Source organism: Meleagris gallopavo, chromosome 1 (genome assembly GCF_905368555.1).
Source record: "Meleagris gallopavo chromosome 1, MGAL_WU_HG_1.1, whole genome shotgun sequence".
Lineage (NCBI taxonomy): Eukaryota > Metazoa > Chordata > Aves > Galliformes > Phasianidae > Meleagris > Meleagris gallopavo.
In genome coordinates, this window is record NC_139404.1 from 102147654 (window position 1) to 102166163 (window position 18510).

The following is an 18510-nucleotide window of genomic DNA, read 5'->3' on the forward strand; positions in this document are numbered from 1 at the left end:
TATAAGGATTTGATATCTATGCTACTGATAAGCTTTTCTATAAAGCTAAGGATTTCATCCATCACCACCCTACTGGTTCCTTCAGAACATCATCAGCTTGACCTATCTTCAGACAAACTTTAATTTAAATAAGATGACACATTAGACTTATGCCAGCTTTCCAGGATAAACCTCATTTCACAGCATCAAGGATCAGACCCAGGAAAGCTAAATACATATCTGAAGCTCCAATATAATATACAAGGACATTGACATGACAGTCAACCTCTTCTCAGGTAGTAAGATGCTTTTTGGAAAAAATTGAACTTTGAGGGAACTATTCAAGACCCCAAAACATGATTTCCCAGGAGTAAACCATCCTCACATATCTTCTCCTTTTCCATTCAAAGTACAGGCACTAGCCTTTACTAACACAAATGTAATAACATAGACACGGAATCAACTGGCAAGCCTCCTAAAAACAAAACATTTCTTTCCATATGTTTATTTCTATGTGGGGGGAAAAAAAAAAAAAAAAAAAAAAAACAAAAAAAACATGTGACACAGTTCATTATTTCATAAAATTTGCAAAGCAGATAACTAATATAAAACAGCAGTAACCCGAGTTAAAATACTGCTGAAATAGAGTGTAGGCTGTAATAACTCAGAATCAGCAGACTCAGAGTTAATAAGAGTGACTTTGGTGTAGGCCTTTTCAAATCCACATATCTTGCAAATACTGAAGTAGATGGACAAGAAGAGAAAAGGGAAGATGGTGTTTAACAAATGACCTACTGGGTATACACTAGTATTCACATTTCTTAGAATGTTTCTGGAAGCCATTTAGCTTCTTATAGTGAACATATATTACAGACACAGTGAAGACCAGAGTCTGCAAATAAATTTATTTTCAGCCTTGTTGTAATTAATGGCCTTCATTTGAAGCACAGGAAGATTCCTTGAGCTGGCAACTTTGATTGCTTACTCAGGTTATTTCCTTTTTCTTTGCTCTAGTTGTCATTTCTGTGGAAAATAAAAAAGACAACATCGTCAGCTAATTTCTATTCAAAGAAATGTGTGTTCATCGCGTTAAGTGTTTTTTCTAATAAATCAATGGAATAATTGTGTTCTATGCAAAAATTAAGGTGATAGATTTCAAGATTTTGATCATCTAATGATACCTACTGCAGACTAAAAGTGCTAGCAGTCTGAAAAGTAAGACCACGCACAGGCTTTTGATCCCAGTGGTTCAAGTCCAGCTGCCATTTAATGGGGAAAAACAAAACATGAAAATCAAGGGTGGAAGGGAATTATAAAACAAAATACTTCCTTTTAGGCAGGGAAATATGAAGCATCTTCTTTCAAGACTGATAGTGGCTTGCTAAGAAAGTATCTGAAAGGAAGAAACAGTCAGAAAGCTTGGAAAGCACATAGCATTGCAGATCAGAGGAGAACAATATCGTTATGAATAAGCAAGTGATATGAGGAGTATTTAATGCACATGGTCACCACTATATCTCATGAATACAATTCCCATCAGACAGCCATGAAGTTGTAAGAGAAACACCAGGAACAAGGGCCCAAAAAAAGGCCCAGGACTTCTTGATAGCGTAGGCCCACACCTCTTTCCACCAGCCCAGTGAAAATGAATGCACACTGGAAATTCTGCAAGGAAAACAGGGCCAGCTCAGTTCTTTCAATTTCTGCGTAGTTAAGGAACCCTTACTTCTCTTTCCTTCTCTCTTCTACAGCACGTAGTCTCTAATATGTTTCTGGAAAAAAATCTTGCAAAGACTGGGGTACATGATTCTGTGCTTTCTGATACCTTGTGACCTGCAGCTACATTGTATTACATGGTGTTGATATTTTAATGCCTCTAACGTCAACGTTAGCAAACCATTTTAACAGACATTTGTCACACTGTTCAAGCATTTTGCACAAAGCAACTGAATAGTTTCATTCAACTACACATGGACCCCATCTGTAAGGTTATGAGCACATCACCCAAAATGGGCATCGAAGGCTTTTATTATGATGAATTTGAGCTGCATTGCCCTGTTATGCTGTGTGAAATCTTGTCAAAACCTTGAATGATGTCTATTACGGTTTCCTGTAAAAGTATAGCTTTTGGCAAATACTGACATCACTACTGTCACATTTCCAGCTAGACCAAACAAAGTTAAACTGCAGAAAAAACAACAAATCATCACTAGCTCCAAACTTATGTGAAAGTCTACAAACAAACTGACTCCATGGATTTGCTTTTCATGTCATTTCAGCAGTACAGCTGTCTGATGACAGGTTGTTTCATTAACTCTTGATTAAAAAAGCTTTTAGAAAATGGATACAAAACTTGTGTTTTAATTTAGTTCTTGCTTTTACATGCAGGAAAAGTAATTATGTGCATCAGCTAAACATTGTCTGATATTGAAACGAAACACCCCTAGGACAATTGGATAATACAAACCTTGTGTTAATAAGAGGAATATGAGGGGTGATTTCTTAGTACTCAGATAAACTGCTGTACCTTGGGGCTGGAACAAATATTCTCAAAAGTAGCCAGTCTGGAAGAGACAAACAACAGAGAAACAAAGAGAAGCAGGAAATCATTTTTCAGAAAGTCATATTGCAGCTGAGGTAGTGGGAAGGAAGAAGATAAGACCTATTGGTTCTGCACTGTACATGAGGACTTCTGGCCACTGATACACATCCGTATGTGGTGGAACCAGATGTAAAGATAATATCACACAGAACGCAATTTCCACTATACCAGTTTTCATTAACAGTAACTGTTAAACGAGTTTAAACAGTGTACAGAAAGGAGCGAGTGCAAAGTCAAGCACTAATACCCTATTAGGCACAACTGACGTGATATAGGCATCGTAAATTAACACTGCAATATGCTGCCATAGCACATTACAACACAGATACATTTTTGAAATTGAGACCAAAAAGCATATATTATATCCTGCTTCTTTATTCAAAAGTAACTTTCTAAGAATATCCATAATCTGTCAATAAAGAGGATAGCCTTTAAGCCACACGGAGTAGCCTCTTGTTATATAAGACAAAAAGCTTTGTGAATGTAACAGGAAAAGACAATGGAAATACTGAAGACCTCAAGTTCCATTTTTCTGTCATTTCTCCAGAAATCCAAAACAGCATTCTCTGAAAAGCATGCAAAAGCAGAAAAAAAATGCTAGATGAGCAATTTTTACTTACTTTTCCCACTCTGTAAGTCAAATTTCAAAGTTTTACCATGAGAGAAAAGTAGTTACCTCCCGTGAAATAAGTATAGATCATTTGTCTGATCAGCAATTTTTTCAGGAATGGAGGCCTCCTCTTCCTTTGAAATACTTGTGTGGTAGTTTTCACATTATTTCTCAGTCTTCGCTGTTACAAGACTATGTTGTCATTGATGAAATACACAAAACAATGCTGTTTTACACAGTAAATTATGACATAGATAAAGTGTTTCTTCCAATTGGCATTCTTCCTCTTGATGCTATACTTAATCATACAGATAGGTGTCAACTTTCATCACTGATTGAGGCTTAGCCACTATTTTCATTTATATGAGCTTTGGTTGATAAATCAGAGAAACTATGTAAACATAACAGTTGTCTAATATGAGCTCCTACTTGTATGTGGAGAAACAGCATTCTAGACAATATCACAAAATGTCTGTATTGATCATGTTAGTAACATTCAAATGCACTGTCTGTTGCTGTGACTACGTTTCATGGTTTTATGATCTATCATCAGTATTCCGCATCATAACATCTTGGAATGCACTGGGAGTTAAAGAGTTCCATGGATTGTCGATAGTTCCGGTTACCAGGTATCAGAAGAGAAGAATGAACTACAGAAGACTTAATTATTCTGTTTCGTTTTCTATTCTTGTCTACGCCCATCTCCTTACCTTTTTTCTTCCTCCCCTCTTGCCCTCTTCCTGGGGCACGGGACTGTGGGTTCCTTCATCCCCTGTCATGAAAGTAGGCCAAATCAGACCAAATTGTGATACAACAAAATCTGATTGACACAGTATGGTTGCAGTACCAAAGCAACAAATTCTGCATGTCTCATGACTGTTTATAGTCAACTCAAGAAAGATGTGGAACTTTTGGAATGGGTCCAGAGGAGGGCCACGAGGATAATCAAAAGGCTGGAGCACCTCTCCTGTGAAGAGAGACTGAGGAATCTGGTCCTGTTCAATCTGGAGAAGTCTCAGGGTAGACCTCATTGCAACCTTCCAGCGCTTAATGGGAGCTTATAAACAGGACAGAAAACAACTCTGTACACTGGTAGATAGTGATAGGATACGGATGAATGGTTTTAAACTAAAAGAGGGGACATTTAGATTAGATGTTAAGGGGAAATTTTTCAGTGAGAAGATGGTGAGGCACTGGCACGGCTGCTCAGAGAAACTGTGGATGTCTGACCCTTGGAGATGTTAAGGCCAGTCTGGATGGGGCCCTGGGCAGCCTGAGCTGGTGCTTAATTCAGTGGCTGGCAATACTGCCCACATCAGAGAGGCTGGAATTAGATGATCTTCAAAGACTCTTCCAACTGAAGCTATTCTATGATTTTGTGATTCTATAATTCTATGTACTTCTTGTTATTTGTTTGCATGCTCTGCTATTCTTTGTCAGCAATCCAAGACCTTACAGCAGCAAGCCCCATTCCTGAGAAAACAGATTTTAGAGAAAAGCCATCCCCATAGTAGTCCAGCTTCTTGTAGTATTACCAGCTTATTACTTCAGCATTCATATTGACTGCATGCTGCTACCACACTCCAAATACTCTTCAACCAAAAGTGCAGAGGACAAGTAGAATTCCTATAGCTGTATCTGTTTCACTGCTTTCCGGGACACATTTGTCAAATCTTTTCCCCTAATTACACAGCTTCCAAACCCTGCGGGAGCATTTTCGTACCCAGCAGCACAGAGGGAGGCCACCCACAGACAGCATCTATGACAGTGCAAGGATGTAGCCCACGTTTCCAAAAGCATGGATCTACATCTGGTTTATGTGCCAGCACAGTCAGTACTTATGCCAGCTAATATTCTTGATAACTTCACAAGAAGTGCAAACACGGGTCTCAGAGACCAGTTTCCAATTTTTATTGGATACTGCTATAGTAGTTTGACACAAGTATCAACTTGCTTACTTTAAATGCAATAAGCTTATTTACTGTAATGAAAGATAAATAAAAAAGCAAAGTGCTTAGAGAACTTCATTTCTTTAGAAACTAAATACCACTTATTTCATCCACAGAAAATGCTCACGCATTCCTCACTTCCTTAAATACGATGTACACGTGTTGCACATGATGTGCTGCTCCTTCTAGAATTCACAGCCCTTACAAATTACACTGACACTGACTGAGACTCTGGAGGGAGCCCAAGAAGAATATAATTCATCAGATTTCACCCACACTCAGACAGCCTGGCTGCTTGCTTCATTCTTGAGGCTATGTTGCTACAATTTCATCTCAACAGATCACCTCCAACTTCAATCCAAGAGCCACAGTGTTTAAACTTTGCATCAATTTGATTGACACTATGTGGGCCATTCGCTGTATGCAGTTTTCTTGCAAAAACAACGCAGCTGCTGGATTGCAGTTCTGAAGCTATGAAAGACAAGAGCCCAAATTATTTCAAGAAGCAAGAGACGCAATGAAAAATGTAATTTGCACAGCTGAAAATGAAAGTCATCAATTCTGAAATGTAACCTATGTAAATAAAAGGTTTGGCTTTTTAAATTTTTCTGTCTGAATGTTAAGCTCACAAAACAATGAAAGTCACAGAATCACAGAATTGTAGGGGTTGGAAGGGACCTCTAGAGATCATCGAGACCAACCGCCCTGCCAAAGCAGGTTCCCTACACCAGGTCGCACAGGTAGGCGTCCAGGCGAGACTTGAATATCTCCAGAGAAGGAGACTCCACAACCTCCCTGGGCAGCCTGTTCCAGTGCTCCGTCACCCTCACCGTGAAGAAGTTCTTACGCACATTCGTGCGAAACTTCCTGTGCTGCAGCTTATGTCCGTTTCCCCTCGTCCTGTCTCCACGTACCACTGAAAAGAGACTGGCCTCACCGCTATGGCCGCCACACCTCAGATATTTATAAACCTGGATCAGGTCCCCTCTCAGTCGTCTTTTCTCAAGGCTAAACAGACCCAGTTCACTTAGCCTTTCTTCATAGGGGAGATGCTCCAGGCCCTTCACCATCTTTGTGGCCCTCCGCTGGACTCTTTCCAAGAGATCCCTGTCTTTTTTGTACTGGGGAGACCAGAACTGGACACAGTTATTTTAAGTTTCATATTTACATAGGATACTCTCATTGTAGCTAAACAGAATCATAGAATCACAGAATCATAGAATCATAGAATCACCAAGGTTGAAAAAGACCTCTGAGATCATCCAGTCCAGCCGTCTACCTGTCACCAATATGCCATTAAACTATGTCCCTCAGTACAACATCTACACGTTTCTTGAACATCTCCAGAGATAGTGACTCCACACCTTCCTGGGAGCCCATTCCAGTGCCTGAACACTCTATCAGAGAAGTTCTTTTCCTAATGTCCACCCTGAATCTCCCCTGGCACAAATTGAGGCCATTCCTCCTTGTCTTATTGCTAATTGCACAGAAGAAGAGGTTGACTACATGACTACTACAACTACAACCTCCCTTCAGGTAGTTATAGAGAGCAATAAGGTCTCCCCTGAGCCTCCTATTCTCCAGACTAAACAATCCCAGCTCCCTCAGCCGCTCCTCATAAGACTTGTGCTCCAGACCCTTCACCAGCTTCATTGATCTTCTCTGAACACGCTCCAGGGCCTCAATGTCTTTCTTGTAGTGAGGAGACCAAAAGTGAACACAGTACACAAGGTGCAGCCTCACCAGGGCTGAGTACAGAGAGATGATCATTTCTTTGCTCCTCCTGGCAACACTATTTTCGATACAAGTCAGGATGCCGTTGGCTCATGTTCAGTTGAGCATTTGCCAACACCCCTAGGTTCATTTCTTCTACGCAGTCTTACAGCCAATCTGCCCCACACCTGTAGCATTGCTTGGGGTTGTGGCCAAAGAGCAGGACCAAGCGCTTAATCACTTGATTCTTTACTTCATGTTTTGAGATATGAATGCTGCTCTAAAAGTAATGCATCCTGCTTTATTACATTAGCTTTATTACATTAGCCCATGAGAGGCACACAGAGATTGAACCTTCCTGCCAGTCTTCCATCACATTCCATTTGAAAGCTGCATGGAAGAAAAGAATTTGGAGGTATTTGTCAATGGCCAATTGAATTCTTCTAGGTGGAAAAAATGGCATCCACTGATCCATTCATCAACACTTACTGAACATTGATGGAGACCAGACAGTGAAGAGTTCAGTGAGGCAGTTGGGCAGTGCATTTCAGCATTAGTAACAGTGACATGAAAGATAAGCCACACTACGAATGGCCATGCATAGCTGTCACACCATGAAATAAAGAGCATCTCTATGAGCTCATCTGTGCAGATAGGTTAATGGCAGTGACTATGTTCAAAAATAGTGTTTTCTAACTGAGAATTTGCTTTATCAAGTAGTGTTATTGTGCTCTTTTTATCTATTGTAGTTTCCATCAAAATAAATAGAAGGCATTACTTTCAGAGTGACCGACGTATATCTGGATCTTAAAGGAATATAAAAAGGCTTTAAACAGCATACGAGAATGTTTCCAGAATTTTTGGCAGTATCTATATAGGTCATGGATGAATTATGATTCCAGAAAAGAAAAACCATTAATAGTTCTGAGACATTTAAAATATGTAGGGCTATTTTTCTTTACAGTCTTATTCTAGTATTATAAGTTTATATTCTTTAAGTAAAAGAGTTAAGCTACCCTAAGAAACCAAAACCCAACAACACCTAAAAACATTCAAGCACTTTCAATATTATTTTGCAGAGTTTACTATGAAGCAAATTAAAATCTGAAAAAGTGAATGTTATTCATATTTGAGACAATATTTGGTATAAACCAGACTAAAATTGACATTTAAAACAATTTTCTTCACTTATATTTCGATGAGAGGCAGAAATCCTATCTCAGTACACTGAAGCCAATATATACAAGTTAAGGAACCAAGGGAAAACAATATCAAGAAATAATGTGTCTACACTCCATTAACACAAAAATACTAGTTCACTCCAAAAGTACTGCCTCCTATATATTTCCATGGAAATTGTGACAGGTACAAAGAGCATGATAACATTTGATAAAGCAAATTCTAAGATAGAAAACACTGTTTTTCAACACAATCACCACCACTACCTATACATTTTCACTAGCATTGAACAACAGGGTCTATGCTGCTCTCATCAAAAACTGCATCAGAGAAGATTGTTGCTGTCACTGGTGCTGTCACCACCGCTGAAATACACAACCCACTACCTCACTGTGCTTACATTCACTGTTTGGTCTCCATCAACATTCAGGAAATTACTATGAATATCAATGAGTATTTTTTTTTATTTTTTCATGGAGGAATTCAATGACACACCTTTGCTTTATATTAACTTCTATGTCAGATGCCATTTTGTCAAACTGCCTCTCTGCTGCCACCATCTGTCTCACAGCAACAACATTAATGGAATATTGGTGTGGATAGTTTATCCTCTACTGCCATACCACCACCATCTGCCTCTGATGTTCTGGGCCAACATAACAAAATAGGAGGCATTACTTTTGGAGCTGCTCCTTCATACATGAACTTTCAACTCCTACTGAGTTGCAAACAGCTAGGCCGCTTTTACTGAGAAGGTATTTTCTCAATATAGATATTGCAGACTTGTGGACACGTAGGCAGCTGAAAACATAAGAAGTGGAGGAAAACAACTACAACAGACAAATGCACTCACACACATAAAGACACACACACAAAAAATAAAATAGAGGAAACGTGGTCCTGTCAATTTTTGTCTTCCCAGAAAGGGGTGTAAGTGCTGAAAGCAAGAAGGAGAGAGAGGAAAAGCTGATGGTATTTACTTCCCTTTTCTCAATCTCTCACTTGTTTACATCACAATCTGTCTGGATGGTTTCCAGAGTAAAACTATGTTTCCTCCTGTGCTTTCAGACTATGATATTTACCAAGCAAAAAAGAAACAGAGAGATCCATCTCCTAAATATATTTCTGCTTCTTTTCACTGTTTATTAGGCACTGCAATATACAGTGGTTATTTTGAGATGTAACTCAGGAGGGAAAGAGGAAGAGTGATTGTCTGCGATATCCTTTCAAATATAAACAGTTATGTCATGTATTATTTTATCCCCATAACAGTTTATTTTGGATTATTTAAGACAAGAAAAGGTCCAACACTAATTGAACTTTTAGACAAAATCCTTAAGAAAATCTCAGAAGTAACACACACAACAAAGGTGGCTAGGATGATGAGTTATCTCATAAAATCTGCCTTACTAAAGCATACTAGAAGAGTTGGGCTTGTCCAGTGTATTAACATGACAGTTAAAAGGGCAGTTATTGTCTTTATACAAATTAAACTGGTGAATAAACACTACAGTGAAAAAACAGTCCTTTATGGCAACCTAAGGACAAAACTGTCTAAACTGACAACAATAAGCATAGGCTGTATGGGAACTGCTCAATCACAGCCTGAACCTCTGATTGATCACCTGAGGCAAGCAAAGAGTCAGCCACGGGAGCACAGGTGAAGGCAATTCACCTGTGCTGCTGGAAGGGGTGGAGCCTGGCTGCACCTCTCCTAGACACTTTTAAGAGCTGACTACCAGTAGGGAAGGATCTCTTCTGGACATCCTCTCCTCTGGAGTTTTGTAGTGAGCCTAGGATGCAGGTAAGCATTCTATCTATTCTGTTTGGGTTATAGTAACTGTGTAGCTCAACTTTCTGGTATGTTTCATAACGATAACATCTGCACATTCATTGATTGTACAATAGGCTGAAAGTTAATATTTTTTTTTATCGTGATTATAAGGAAATTCTCCATTAGGGTTCTCATACAGATTATGCAGATGGTTCTATGAGGGAGAGAAATCACTTTCTAAGGCAAAACTCAAAGGGAGGAATTTCAGGCTGCTGTGGGATCTTACAACCAGATAACTAGTCTTACTAATCCAAGAAGTTCCTACTACCTTTGAAATTTTAAAGCCTTACCAAAGATTTAAAGATTTGTGTCAACTATCAAATGCTATGCCAGCTTGTCAGCTAAAGAGCCACACAAGAATGATAAAGCCACAGAGAATCTCAGTGCATCAACCTCTCACAGAATCGTAGAACATGACAAGTTGGAAGTGATTGACAAAAATCATCAAGTCCAACTCTATGCTCCATGCAGCATCACCCAAAAATCAGACCATATAACTGAGTGCATTGTCCAGAATCTTCTTGAATTCAGGCAAGCTCAGTGCCATGACCACTTCTTTGGGGAACCCTTCTAAAGCACAATTCACACTGCACAAGTGTGAGATGCGCTGCAAAAAAAGTAGTATATATGCTCACATACATTCCTAAATTGGATCTCCTCTTGCCTCAAGAGGAAGCAAACAGTAAACTAGAAGAACACTGATCTGACTCAGTATGGCATTTCTTAAAATGTGCTCCATGTTGCTATTTTGTACTATAAGGTCTGAAATCCATGCTAAAAAAACATTGAAATGAGTTAGTCACTGCCTGCATTCCCAGCATAGCAAATGCTGGGAACACTGTCCATAGAGACTATAACAAAGCCTGCCTAAGGCTGTACACATGAGCAGGACAAACTACTACACTGCCCATTCTACTCCAAAGCAGGGGCCTTCACGCCAGCCCTAGAAAGAAGAGAACTTACAGTTCAAAGATGGCTTCAATTTAGTTTGTGGTTGTCTATTCACAAAGGAAATCTGAATAAATCAGACTCCAACTGAAAAAAAGTAGGTAGCCTTGACCAAAGTCAAATGTATAAATCAGGCAAGTGCTGCCAGCTCTACATTTCATCTCTCATTTAACTGAGATCTAGATATTTTCTCAAGCAGGCTGAAATGGGGCCAGCATGTACCTTTGAAAGCCTTAGAAGTTTTCAGCACTGTTCATCGAAACAAAAGTATGCTTTCCTATAATCTTCTAACAATAAATATCTGGGCACGTGTAATAGTAATGTCTCATGAAAAAAAAAACTATAAATGGATTCACCTAAAATGACTGAAAAATGGAGCATAAAGGGGCTTTCATAGGAAGCTTCACAAAGACAGTCATATCTTTATTAGGAAGCTATTTATTTTTAGCAGGATGCTCAGTAATTCTGCCCTTCTGCAACACATTTCTAAGCATAAATTCTTCCTCAGCATGACTCATCCAAGAACACACAAATAAGCAAGGCCAGCAGATGGAATGAACAGAACCAAGGGATGAACAGAATCAGTAGATGAGCTGCCTCCCTCCAAAATAGCCATGAGTAAGTGAGCTACACTCAGGGAGCCACCTTTTAGCCTAATTCTGCAGGTACCAAAGTGGAATGGATCTTCAAGAACATGCGTGTGAAGGAGACAGTGACAGACTCAGCTGCCACAAGTTACAGCCAGGCTAGGGCCAAGAGAAGAGAGAGTCTCCAGTTCAAAGAAATCGGATCATGGTTTACACTGATTTCAAGTTGAAACACAGAAAAAGCCAGCACCAGAGGGTGGGAGTTCACATAAGGAGTAAGCACAGCAAGACAAGATGCACCTGTTTGTCCACTACAGAAACTAGAGCCAAACAGCTAGGACTACCAACTAGAAGACAGATATGGCTGGTTCTAGGAAATAAAATAACAAGGTAAGGAAATATTCAGCAGCTGATGACATAATGAGAAGACTGTCTCATATATCTGAAGATACATACAAATGAGATCTTCATTGCCAAGAAAGTTGATGACAGCTCCATACCTAAATAAAGCATAGAGAAAGATCTCAGGGTCTGAAGTGCCACTATTCACAGAGTCACAAAATTATAGGGATTGGAAGAGATCTCTGGAGATCACTGAGTCCAAATCCCCACTAAAGCAGGTTCCTTACAGCAAGTCACACAAGCAGGTGTACAGATGGGTCTTGAATATCTGCAAAGAAGGAGACTCTCTGCAGAGATAACCTCTCTAGACAGTCTGTTCCAGTCCTCCATCACTCTGAAAGTGCTCTTCCTTGTGTTAGTATGGAATTTTCTGTGCTCCAGTTTCTGCCCATTGCCCCTCGTTCTACAGTTGCTTGTCACCAAAAAGAGTCCACCCTCAACTACTTGACTCCCACGCTTCAGATGTTTGTAAAAAAGTTATGAGATCCCCTCTCAGCCTTCTCTTCTCCAGACTGAATAGTCCCGTGTCTCTCAGCCTCTCTCCTCATAGGGGACATGCTACTTAATTGTCTTTGTAGTCCTCCGCTGGACCCTTTGTAGGGTATCCCTGTCTTTTCTGAAGTGGGGAGCCCAGAATTGGACACAGTGTTCCAGAAGTGGCATCAGCAGGGCAGAGTAGAGGAGAAGGATCACCTCTCTTGACCTGCTGGCCACGCTCTTTTTAATGCAGCTCAGGATACCATTGGCCTTCTTGGCCACAGAGACACATTGCTGAGTCATGGCCTACCTGCTGTCCACCAGGACATCTAGGGCCTTCTCCACAGAGTTCCTCTCCAGCAGGTCATCCCCTAATGCATGGATGTCCAACCTTTTGGCTTGCCTGGGCCTCACTGAATGAAAAAATATTTTCTTGGACCGTGTAAAGCAAACAAAGGCAATGACAGAGCCTTTATTTGAAATACCTTGTACTAGAGACCTGTATCAAAGAAAGATTTACTCGCCTCTCCCAGAAACAGTTTGGAAAAAAGTCTGAGTTCAGGAATGAAGCCTTCTCCAGTTTGAACACTGGTTCTGGAAGCAGGAGAGGGGGGAACCCACACAGACTCTGACTGCATGTATGCATCTAGAAGCACCACTGAGATGGTGAGAGAGGAAGAATGAATATAGGCTCCCTCTCTCCAGGCACTTGTGTTTATGTACTGGTTCAGGCTGTGACCTAGGAATTCCACTGCAGGCCACATATATATAGGTTGCTCTGAAAGTAATGCCACCTATTTATTTCCATGAAACCTACAACAGGTAACAATGAGCACAGTAACTCTTCATGATTGAAAAAATTCTCAGCTACAAAGTACTACTTTTCAACACAGTCATGACCATTAGATCACCAGCAATGAACAAAAAGCTACATACCACGCCCGTCAAAACCTGCACCAGCAAAGGTGACCGACTGTTGCTGTCATCACTGCTGAAACTCGGCACTGTACTTACGTTTGCTTTTAGGTTTCTGTATATGTTCTGCAGAGTCAATGAATGTCAATGGGTGCTATTTATTTATTTATTTATTATTTTTATTTATTTATTGCATGGAGGAATTCAGTGACATTCCTTTGCTTTGTATGCACTTCCAAGTCAGATGCCATTTTCTCAGACTACCCCTCTGCTGTCATCTGTCACATGGCAACAAAATACAGTGGGATACTGGCAGGAGAGTTCTATCTGAAAAAGCATAGCAGTCTATTTTTCTCTGTTCACGGGACTGTGTTTAGCCGGTATATCAAACTGCCTACAATTATTTGAAATCACTTCAGACAGCACTGCCCTGTGCCCTTCCCATGTCCTGCTTTCAGCCCAGACAGTGCTGATCACACACAACAGTGTTTAGTTGTTATTGGGTATGCACCCAGACACTCAGTGAAGAGCTGTCACCAGGGAGTAGTCCTCACTCTGAGTTGTGTTGCGTCGCATGCAGCCCATAGTCCATGGGTTGGACATGCCTGCCTAGCCTGTACTGATACATATAATTATTCCTCCCCAGGTGTAGGACCCTACACTAACTCTTGTTGAACTTCGTCAGGATTCTAACTGCCCAACTCTCTATCCTACCCAGATCTCTCTGAACTGCAGCACAGCCTTCTAGTGTGTCAGCCACTCTTCCCAGTTTTGTAATATCAGCAAACCTGCTGTGTGGACTCAGTCCCTTCATCCATATTGCTCTCTTCCTTTTTCTTCTGAACACCATATCACTGGAGTAGATGTGTAAGCACTGTAAACATATTTACCATTTTCTTACAGCTCACTGCTTGGACACAGATGGTACTTACGGCCTTGACTCTCCCTGCAAACCTCTTGGGGCTCCTACACTCTCACCTACCCAGGGCTAGAACCCCAGTAAGCTTCAGGTCCCTCAGCCTTGACCTTGTCATCCTCAGCAAGGCCCCAACAGGACCTGGCTCCAACTCCCACGGTACTGCCCTTCCTAGCCATGGCACTCACCCAGCCAGGCCCATGTGCAAGCCCACAGCTTGACCAAGCTGTGTCACAACCCCATCCTCAAGGAAATCCCCAGTGCCTGGCACTGGAGCTGCCTCACAGACTGCCTCCAGTTTCCTCATTCTTGGCTGGGGTGTCTGGATCAAATCAGGAAAGTTTGGGATGAAATCTCACAGGTTCCAACCTCAGAACAAAAATTCAAGAAAAAAATTTACTTCCTCCAGTACAGAGAGCAAGAGACAATGTGAAGGCCCACCATGTTTGACTTCACTTACAAAAACAAACCACACCAGAGTGAAACAAAACAAGGGTAAAACTAGATATTACTGCTATGCATGTGAAGGTTCACCAGCAAAGAGCCATTCTGCAGAGGCTACATGGGAGAATACATCCAGTCCAGAGGCTGGATCCCTGACGTGAGTTTATTTTACAGATTTGTGGCTGCAACTCCTTCAAGTGTCCATGTAGTATTGACCCATGCTCGGCATAAAAAAAGATGACAATAATAATTTTTAGTCTTTCACTATTAAGGATTTATTTCAGACATGGATGCATACCCTTCCTTTAATGAAGGGGATACCTTGACAGATACACTTGATTCAAGTAAAACCACTTTTACAAACACAGCATATACTCAATGAGTCAACTCTTCAACTCTTCCCTTTATTTCCATGTCACTTTTTCACCAACACTCCAACTACCACTTCTTTAGCTGTTAAAACAATTCCTGCAATTCAATACTACTTCAGCTGAAGTACACAGTTGTTTTTTTTTTGCTCCTTTACCTAGCTAAAATTAATCTGGTCAAAGAGGATATGGCCTTGAGATAACCTTGTTCTCAAGGAGGAAGTGACGTTTACTCTTTGTAGCTGCTACACATGAGCTTGTTTGTACTCCCAAAATGGCTGCTCATCTGATGTGGTACTTATTGGATGTAAGTGAAAACACTTATTACACTATTTATATTTCCTTCCTACTGTTCTCAAAGTATTTTGCAGCAATCCAAGTCAGATGATGTGGTTTCTCAAGCTACCTTATTTTAAATTTCTGACAAGAAGTGGGCTGTGTAATCTTGAAGCCCTATTAGACAAAAGCATAAGTTCTACTTCCAGCTAGGTGGATTAGGAAAAGATATTGAGATGTATTACTTTCTCCTTCAAATCACTAGAAATTGGCTTGTAAAGCAAACAAAAATTGCCAAATGCTTTTAGTGATTAACTAATAGTGATAGCTTTATTGGGTTCTTTACAAATATTCACCATTGGCTTTTATTTATAACCTTCCAAGTCAGTTCTCCAGCCAGATTTTTTGTCAGACATAAGGACACATCCACAGTTTCTCCATTGAAATGCGAAGTTCCTTAAGGGCATGGAGACAGACTTTGGGTGTTAGAACATGACTAGTATTGTGTGAACATGTAATATGCTAAGTACAGGAAAGGGTGGAGTACTCCATAACTTGTCCCTCCCATATTAGTCTGTGCGTGTGTCTGCTGTATTTTGACACAATTGATGCCTATATTTATATAGATATCAATTAATACATAACATAAAGTGATGAAATCATAAAAACATAACCTGTCAGGTATTGGAATAAATCTATTATCCTTCAAAACTCTGTTAGCAACAAATCCCACCTTTGTTAACCAAGCAGATAAATATATAGAAAATTGTCTTAATTGAGGCATGAAACTGGGAAACTTAGATTTAATTGCATTTTGGCAGTAGACTTCATAGAGATTTGAATAGGTCTTCCAGTGCCTCAGTTCCTGCACTGTAAAATGAGACTACAGCCTCTATCTCACAGCCATGTCAGAAATTTGCTTAAATTGCTGCAGAGCAACAGTATCTCAATATTGGGAAATGCTGAAATAGTAAGATTGGATAAACATCATCTGTCAAAAGATTGTTACTGCATCCCATCTGTGTGTTATGTAAGCATTTATCATCTCCAAAGCCAGGAAACTCATTAGGTTTTCAGTTGCAGAGCTTCTCCAACCATTGTCATTGAAGTCATGATTATAATAATTTGTTAAGTGAGCACTGCACGAAATGCCATTGAAGTGCATTTGGTTTAGCACAAAGCAGTAGGACTGGAGCAGTCATTTTGCATGTTACTCCTTCTGATATGAGGCAGATTTTCAATCCACTGCACATTGTTGAGAGCCAGAATCTTAAAGGAAGTCTGTACTTTCTAAGATCTCCCTCTGGATGACTACTTAAGGGAGAGTATTGACCATGAGTTAACCAGGACTTTTGAGGTGGAAGTGCTTAGACCTTGTTGTATTCATAACAAGCTGCCCAAAGAAAACCAAATCACTTTGAAACTCAAGGTAGTATGGAAGACAGGAATATTTAACTTTTTTTGAATGCAGGAAATTTGATGTGACTAGAAAAGATGGAATATAAATTAAAAGGATTTATACACAACTTTCCCCGGCTACTGTATCCCTGCAGGTATTCTTTTGCTTCTACAGTGAATTCAGTGGATTTCTGATTTTCATCAAAAACCCTCTCCTCTTTGTTCCCAAGGTGGTTTATATGTTTTTTTTGAAAGTTAGCTGGAAGCTTCTCTCTCCATCAGGTCCTTCCCTCCTCAAGCTACAGGGCCCCTCTCTTGACAATCTCACTTCATATCACAGACGAGGTGCCCAAGGACCTAATTTGCACCACTTCCATAATCTCATTATCTTTAAAGACCACAAATAAAAAGGCAGGAAGAAGAAAAACTATAGTTTATTTAGTAAGAAAATGAGAGAGCATTGTTATTTTATTCACCTATGAGATTTTATTATCATATTTAATGCTATCATAAATCTGGCTTTTTTCAAACACATCCTTGTTTTTCACTTGAGATCTTACGCTGGCAAAGCTAAAGAATTTTGCACATTTGCTTAAGATTTCCAGATGTCTTGCAGCCTTCTCCTCACTAGAATGCAGGATCCAAAAATGCTACTCATGCCCTGTGTGTCTTCGCTGGTCACCTTTATAATGCATCTCCTGAGCACCTGATGGCTCCTGGACACATGAGACTAGTGCACATTAAATCAAACCTCCCTGAAAGTTGTGAGTGGAAATATTAAAAAAAAATTCAACAGGAGAATCCCACATAGTCAGGAATTACAAAAAAAGAAGAAAAAAAAAAAAAAGAAAGAAAGAAAGAAAGAAAGAAAGAAAGCAATGGGCCAATCATTCCCTCACTTGTTCAGGCTCGACATCTCTTCTGATAGTTTTTTTTTGCCTTGCAAAATCCTAATAGAAACAAAATCTGCCAAGCACAAGCTATATGAAACCTAATCATACAGTAGATCCAGGAATAGTGAGCCCATCTTAAACCTCCGTGGATTATCCAGGTCACTGTCAGCCACTTCAGCCTGTTCTGTTCAGCATTTATACTACACGGGAGCTCCTCTGCCAGCACAGGTTACAAGCTGCAAATGGGAAATGCAGCTGAACTGCTCGGATATGGTGTATGGGGCAAGAATCTTCATTTTACCATTTTCCCCCGATTGCCTCTTGGTTATTCTTGGATTAAATTTTGAAAAATGCAGTATCAAAGGATTCAAAAAATTCTTAGAGAAAAGTTAGGAAAAGACCAGGCTGTTGATTTTGGCTTTCACATGCTGCAACTTTATTACATAAGAGAATTGAGATACTATGAATATATTTAAGTGTTGACCTCATTGCAGTTTCCAGTATTGAAGGCAATAAATATTTCTCACTGCAATAACAAACACAGAGGCCACTAGTATTTATGAACTGCAGGGGAAATTGATGCCAAATATACTGTGAAAACCAAAACAGGATTAATGATATATATTTTTTTAAAGGTGGGCTTTTTATAGGTGTTGATGATTGCTAAGTATATAATTTATAAGTTAGTTATTTAAGAGTATTTGGAATATTTTATTTCTTATTAACTCATCATTGAGTTAGCCTTTCACTATTTCAGGGGATAATGGTGAGAAAAATCAGATTACTGTAGGTTTTCAATATATTAAAAGTGCAGTATTAGCAAAGTTCTTTATTATCAGCTACTGCAACCACTGCAAGTAAAGATTGAGAACTCAGATTTTGACAATATCTATTAAGGTTGTGTAACTGCATTCCAACCATTACAATGCTGCCTTTGTTTATGGAATTGCCTTTTTATACCCCCAGCAAGGGTCAATCTCTATAATAAAAAGTTTTTAAAGTGCTACAGCAGCTGATTTG